This window comes from Phacochoerus africanus, unplaced genomic scaffold (genome assembly GCF_016906955.1).
Source record: "Phacochoerus africanus isolate WHEZ1 unplaced genomic scaffold, ROS_Pafr_v1 Scaffold_176, whole genome shotgun sequence".
Taxonomy (NCBI): domain Eukaryota; kingdom Metazoa; phylum Chordata; class Mammalia; order Artiodactyla; family Suidae; genus Phacochoerus; species Phacochoerus africanus.
Window position 1 is genome coordinate 42,939 of NW_025927371.1, and position 7,215 is coordinate 50,153.

General features: G+C 38.6%; 1 pseudogene; it reads left to right on the plus strand.

The window, feature by feature from the left end:
- The first annotated feature begins 4,048 nt into the window (after positions 1-4,048).
- On the plus strand, positions 4,049-6,116 carry LOC125119179 (tigger transposable element-derived protein 1-like; annotated as a pseudogene).
- Positions 6,117-7,215: the final 1,099 nt, after the last annotated feature.

Consider the following 7,215-nt stretch of genomic DNA (forward strand, 5'->3'; position numbering starts at 1 on the left):
TTTTGTTTTTACCAGTTTTGCTAAAAAAACAGTAATAGCAGCAGAATTGATTAAGAAAAATGAAGAAAAAATGAAAAAAGAGAACACATTTAGAAGAAGACCATCAATGGCTGCTTTCTGTATATTGATATGAGGTCCATGCTTCCATAACCACCACCTTGTAGTTGCAAAAAGCCCTAGATATGGTGACAGTGCAATCATTTTGGATTGCATACATTCTTATACCAAGGAGTGATATCTTGCATGAATGCTGTTCTTCGCTGTTTAGGTATTCTGTACCACTCTTGCTGTGAAACCGAAATGCATGTAGAAAAATGCCTTTATTACCAAATGAAACTTTACACCACTTGTGAAAACAATTCAGTTTGGTTTATTTATGCACAATGTAATATTTCTCCAAGTATTGTCCAAAATTCCCCTTAGGCAAAGCTTTTGTCCTCATTAGGTGTTGGCCTCTGCCTAACCATCTGGAATTGCTCTATTCAATTGCTGTTAGAGTTTTTACATTCTAGTTACTACTCCTCTCTAGAATGTATTCTCTACTAATGTTATTGAAAACAATTTCAACTTCACACAGATGTTTTTTTCCTGTAGCAATTAGTGTTTTTCTATGAATTGAGTCCTCCTAAGAAAATGATTACAGTTCTTACTTTTTTTTTGTAATAATGTTTTAACATTATTGCTCCCTGCATTTGTAGTTCTTTAATTTATTTCTTTCCTTAACAGGGTGTCTCCCTTCCATCCCTCAGATAAAGCAATACACGGTTACACTGTGGGTTTAAACTAATCTTATATCCCATAGGGAAAGCTGGGATAGACCTGGGGCCTAATTTTCATTTAAGGTTAAGAAAATTTGCCTTCATTTTCATTGGTATGGACTCTCTTGAAAGATAGTGACAAAATAAACTTTGCTCGTGTTGACCATCAAGGACGACCCACAGAGTGTTACAGATTGAGATGTGGGTGTACTAACATGACTATATGGAAACATATACCATCCTGTGCTTCCCAGTAAATGAGATTATCTTCTTGTGAGCACCATGCCTTGGGAAGTAGTAGGATGCAAGGATTTTTATCATGGAGTTTATTAAGCAGGTAGATTTAGCATTAAGGTTGTACTGGATTCAGTAAGTTGGCTTCGATCATTCACTTTAACTTTTACATTAGCAGCCATTTCCACTAATTTCCAGTGATAATTTCCTATAAACTTTGGTTTAAAGAAGAATCAATGTCTTTTTCATCTTGTAGCTTAAAATCCTATGGTTTTGTGATACAGGTGATAATGTTCTGACTTTGTCTATTCCTTTCACTATGATGTTCCCCTCACTGAGGCTTTATAGGATCAAGTGAATGACTGCTCAGAATGAGACGTATACACAGGGAAGCAGTATGCTATCCATAAAACATCACATGCAGAATTCCAGTATTGTCAGTGGGAAACACCTAGAAATATAGGCTTTCAAGAGTTAGTATCTTTTATGTGGAATACTATTAGGCCGTAAAAGAGAATGAAATAATGCCATTTATAGTAACATGGATGAATCTCGAAATTATCATACTATGTGCAGTAAGTCAGAGAACGAAAATACCATATGATATCACTTATATGTGGAATCTAAAATGTAACACAAATGAATTTATTTATGATACAGAAACAAACTTACGGACATAGAAAACAAACTTATGGTTAGCAAGGGGAAAAGGGGTGCGGAAGGGACAAATTTGGAGTTTGGGATTAGCAGATACAAATTACTATATATAAAATTAACAACAAGGTCCAAATATATAGCACAGGGAACTATATTCAATATCCTGTAATAAACCATAATGGAAAAGGATATGAAAGAGAATATACATAGTGAATATAACATAACAGAATCACATTACATCAGAACCTAACACAACATTGTAAATCAATTCTATTTCAATAAAAAGAAGTTAGCATCTTTAGCTATATCTGCAAATATTGTGGGATTTAGGCAGCCAAGAGAACAGCAGAGTTAACTAAATTTTATATTTTTTCTTGTCTCCAAAATATTTTTTTGATTCTTTCTGGGTTGATGCTGTGATGTTTGGTTCCTTCCATGTATATAAATGAACCACTCTTCTATAGTGTTTCCAAACACAAAATCTACTCTGTTTGAAACCAAGTGGTTGGAATACTATTTTGACCGAAGCACATTGTTGACTGAAAGTTTTACCTAAGAAGCTTTCAATTGATGTGATCAGCTTGATTCCATAATTAGCATAGCAATAGTGTTTCACTTGTCCTGTTTTGAGGACAAATACTCAGATTGTATTTTGCTCTTGAACAGTATCCTAGTAGATAAGATAAAATTTGTTGGCTCAAAGTCTGATTTTTTTTTTGTCTTTTTGTCTTTTTCAAGGCCACACCTGTGGCATATGGAGGTTCCAAGGCTAGGGGTCCAGCTGGAGCTGTGGCTGCCAGCCTGTGCCAGAGCCACAGCAACACAGGATCTGAGCCACATTTGCAACCTACACCACAGCTCACGGCAGCGCTAGATCCTTGACCCACGGAGCACGGCCAGGGATCAAACCCATGTCCTCATGTATGCTAGTCGGGTTTGTTAACCACTGAGCCATGATGGGAACTCCTGATTTTTTTCTAATAGATTTAAGAATTCTAACTAAATTCTTAAAAAGTGCACACATTGTATGCAGCAAAGCCTAGAAAAGGGAAAACTGTATATTGAATATAAATTAATCTTAGTATGATCAAAGAGGAGAGGGTGGTACAATAATTTCCCCCTTCACAATGTTGGATTTAATTCATTTTTAATGTATTTCTGTACCACAATGTTGGATTTAATTCATTTTTAATGTATTTCTGTACCACATTTTATTTATTATCAATAAAAGTTTGCTGAGTTGACTTGTGGGAAGCCCTTGGTGTCTTACATGTCCATTGTTGCCAATTATTTATTAGCTAGGAACACTTTCCCACCTGGGTTCTGAGATAATGTTTATTTTGTTAGAGGAAGAAATGATCTGATGTGAGAGACACTGATGGTGACAGAGGACAGGGAAGGGAGTGGTTGGAGTCTAGAGAGTGGGCATGGTCTTCAGGGCCTAGGCCCTGGAGAGTGGACACTGTAATTCTGAAGACAGAGGATTCAGAGATGCTAAAAGCAAATCTCACTTCATTGACTTCATGTTTGTACCTGTCCTGTGAGCAAGGTTCCAGGCTGTGTACTGTGGGAAGTGCCTACCTTCAAGGACTCACCTTTCCTGCAGGTCCGCTTAAGTGAAACTTATGCCAAATTTATATTTGCAACAGAGAAATGTCCCATGTACCTGTGAATAGCATTAGTTACCATTTACCTTTGGAAAAGATCTATCCTGAGGAAGCTTACCTTTCCTTTGTGAGAGGAATTTAGAAGCAGAGGGACAAAGGCTCCTCCTCACTCCAAGTGGTCTCTTCAAGCCCTGTGGGTGCTGACACCTGGGAGAGAAGGGTGGATTGTCTTTGGAACTCACCGGTGGGCAGGCAGAAGCACTGACAGGGCTGGTGGGAGTCAGGCCCTGGAGTGGGGTTGGAATACTAGTCTTCTGAGCATCCTCCCTGTAGACTAGAGAAAATAGACCACAGGCAGATGATCTTAATAAAGTCTCTAAAATGATGAATATTTTTCATCCACCTTAGCCTAACCTCCTTATCATTTTATATCATGCAAATAGGAACCTTATTTTATGTAGGCACACTTCTTTTAGTGCATGTCACTTTATTGTGCTTTGAGGATATTGTATTTTTTGCAAATTGAAGGTTTGTGGCCACCATCAAGCAAGTCTGTTGGTGCCATTTTTCCAATAGCATTTGCTCACTTCATTTCGCTGTTTCTAATTCTTTCAATATTTCAGATGTTTTCATTATTTGCTTGAGTGATCTGTGATCAGTGATTTTTGATATTACCATTGCAGTTATTTTGCAATGCTGTGAACTGCATACATATAAGATGGTGAACATAATGGATAAATGTGTGTGTTCTGATGGATCTACTGATGTCTTTTCCCCCATTTCTCTCCCTCTCCTCAAGCCTCCGTATTCGTGAGACATCACAATTTTGAAATCAGGCCAATTAACAATCTTACAATAGCCTTTAAGTGTTCAAGTGTAAGGAAGAGTTGCATGTCTCTAAATTTAAATCAAAAGCTAGAAGTGATAATGCTTAGTGAAGAAAGCATGTTGAAAGCCAAGATGGACCCCCAGACTAGGCCTCTTGTGACAGTCAGCCAAGTTGTTAATGTAGGAAATGTTCTTAAAGGAAATTAAAAGTGCTACTTCAGTGACCACTCGAATAATAAAGTGAAAAAGCCTTATTGCTGATACGGAGAAAGTTTTAGTGCTCTGGATAAAAGATCAAACCAACCACTACATTCCCTTAAGCCAAAACCTAATTCAGAGCAAGGCCTTAACTCTTCTCTCTCTCTCTTTTTCTACACATGTGCTTTTCCAGGGAATCAGTGGGAGGGAGGAAGTGTGTGCAGTGCCTGCTTTGTCCTCTGCTGCTGGCCTTGTGCAGGGGAAGGCCACAGTGCCGGTACCCAGGAGGGAGGGGATGGCTCCAGCCCCACACACTCACACACAAGCTTTGTCGTAACTGAGAGCTGCCATGGTGTCTCAGTCACTTTCTTTTTCATCTCCCTGGGCCCTACTTCTCTTTAATTCTCTGAGGGCTGAGAGAGGTGAGGAAGTTTCGGAGGAAAAGTCTGAAGCTAGCAGAGGTTGGTTTATAAGGTTTAAAGAAGGAAGCCATCTCCATAACAGCAAAGCACAAGGTGAAGCAGCAAGTGCTGATGTAGAAGCTGCAACAAGTTATTCAGAAGATCTAGCTAAGACCATTAATAAAGGTGACTACACTAAACAACAAACTCTCCATGTAGACAAAATAGCCTTCTACTGGAAGAAGATGCCATCCAAGACTTTCTTAGCTATGGGGAAGAAGTAAATGCCTGGCTTCAGAGCTTCAAAGGACAGGCTGACTCTTTTATTAGGGGCTAATGTAGCTGTTGACTTTTAAGTTGAAGCCAGTGCTCATTTACCATTCCAAAAATCCTAGGACCTTTAAGAATTATGCTAAATCTACTTTCTTCCTGTGCTCTATAAATGGAACATCAAAGCCTGGATGACAACATATCTGTTGATAACATGGTTTACTAACTATTTTAAGCTCAGAAACAATTGAATTTTGAGACCTGCTGCTCAGAAAAAAAAAGTTCATTTCAAAATATTACTGCTCATTGACAATGCGCCTTGTCACCCAAGAGCTCTGATGGAGATGTACAATGAACTCAATGCTGTTTTCATGCCTGCTAATAAAGCATCTGTTCTGCAGCCCATGGATCAAGGAATAATTTTGACTTTCAAGTCTTAATTATTTTACAAGGCTTATAACTGCCATAGATAGTGATTCCTCTGATGGATCTGGGAAAAGTAAATTGAAAACCTTCTGTAAAGGATCCACCATTTTACATGCCATTAAGAATATTCATGATTCGTTGGAAGAAATCAAAATGTTCCCAAGAACAGGAGCTTGGAAGACGTTGATTCCAACCCTCATGGATGGCTTTGAGGGGTTCAAGACTTCAGGAGAGGAAGTTACTGCAGATGTGGTAGAAATAACAAGAAAACTAGTATTAGAAATGGAACTTGAAGATGTGATTGAAATAGTGCAATCTCATGATACAACAGTAGCAGATGAAGAGTTGCTTCTTATGGATGAGCAAAGAAAGTGCCTTTTTGAGATGGAATCTGCTCCTGGTTAAGATGCTATGAAGAGTGTTAAAATGACAACAAAAGATTTAGAATATGAGAGAAACTTTGTTGAGAAAGCAGCAGGGATTGAAAGAATTGACTCCAGTTTTGAAAGAATTTCTAAGGTGGGTAAATTCTACCAGACAGCATTACATGCTACAGAAAAAAAAATTGTTCATGAAAGGAAGAATCAATTCGTGTGCAGACTTCACTGTTGCTTTATTTTAATTAGTTGCCATGGCCACCCCAAACTTCAGCAACAGTCACCCTGGTTAGTCAGCATCTGTCAACACCTAGGCAAGACCCGCCACCAACAAAAAGGTTACGGCTTGCTGAAGGATGAGATGGTCAGAATTTTAGCAATAAGGTATTTTAAAATTAGGATATGTGCCTTTTTAGGCATGCTATTGTACACTTAAAAGATTACAGTACAGGGTAAACATAATTTTTATATTCACCAAGAAACCAAAAGGTTTATGTGACTTATTTTATTGTGATACTTACTTTATTGTGTGGTCTTGAAGAGAACCCACAAAGTCTCCGAGGTATTCCTGTATTGATTTTTATTTCTAATTTCTAATAGCACCTTTCATTAATTCTGACTCATATTTATCTTTATCTTATTTTTGGTGAAAATTCTTGCCGTATTAGAGCATCTGTTTAATTTTCAAAAATGTTTTTTGTCTTTTTGTCTTTTCTAGGGCCACACCCATGGCATATGGAGGAGGTTCCCAGGCTAGGGGTCTAATCGGAGCTGTGGCTGCTGGCCTACAGCAGAGCCACAGCAACGCAGGATCCAAGCTGAGTCTGTGACCTACACCACAGTTCACGGCAATGACAGATCCTCAACCCACTGAGCGAGGTCAGGGATCAGACCCACAACCTCATGGTTTCTAGTCGGATTTGTTAACCACTGAGCCACAATGGGAACTCCCTAGAGCATCTGTTTAAATTTTGAAAAAGACATTAGATTTTTTTATATGCTATTTGATATGTGTTTTATGAAACATAGGCCAGTAATGAAGCTCAATATAAAAATGAAAATCCCAGAGTTCCTCTTCTGGCTTAGCCAGTTAAGAGCCTGATGTTACCTCCATGAGGATGTGGTTTCAATCCTTGGCCTCCCTCGGTGGGTTAGGGAATCTGGTGTTGCCCCAGGCTGCAGTGTAGGTTGCAAATGTGGTTCGAATTTTGTGTTGCAGTGGCTGTGGTGTAGGCCTCAGCCGCAGCTCCAATTCAACCCCTGGCCCAGGAACTTCCACATGTCACAGGTGCAGCTATAAAAAGAAAAAAATTGATCATCCATGAATTTACCATGTATCTTGAAAGGCTGTCTTTGTGTTCTTCTCAGATCTCATCCCTTCCCTCTTTGAGATACTGAATTTTGTGCATATTATATACCCATACTTGTCTCATATATATATATCTATATCGCTAAACAA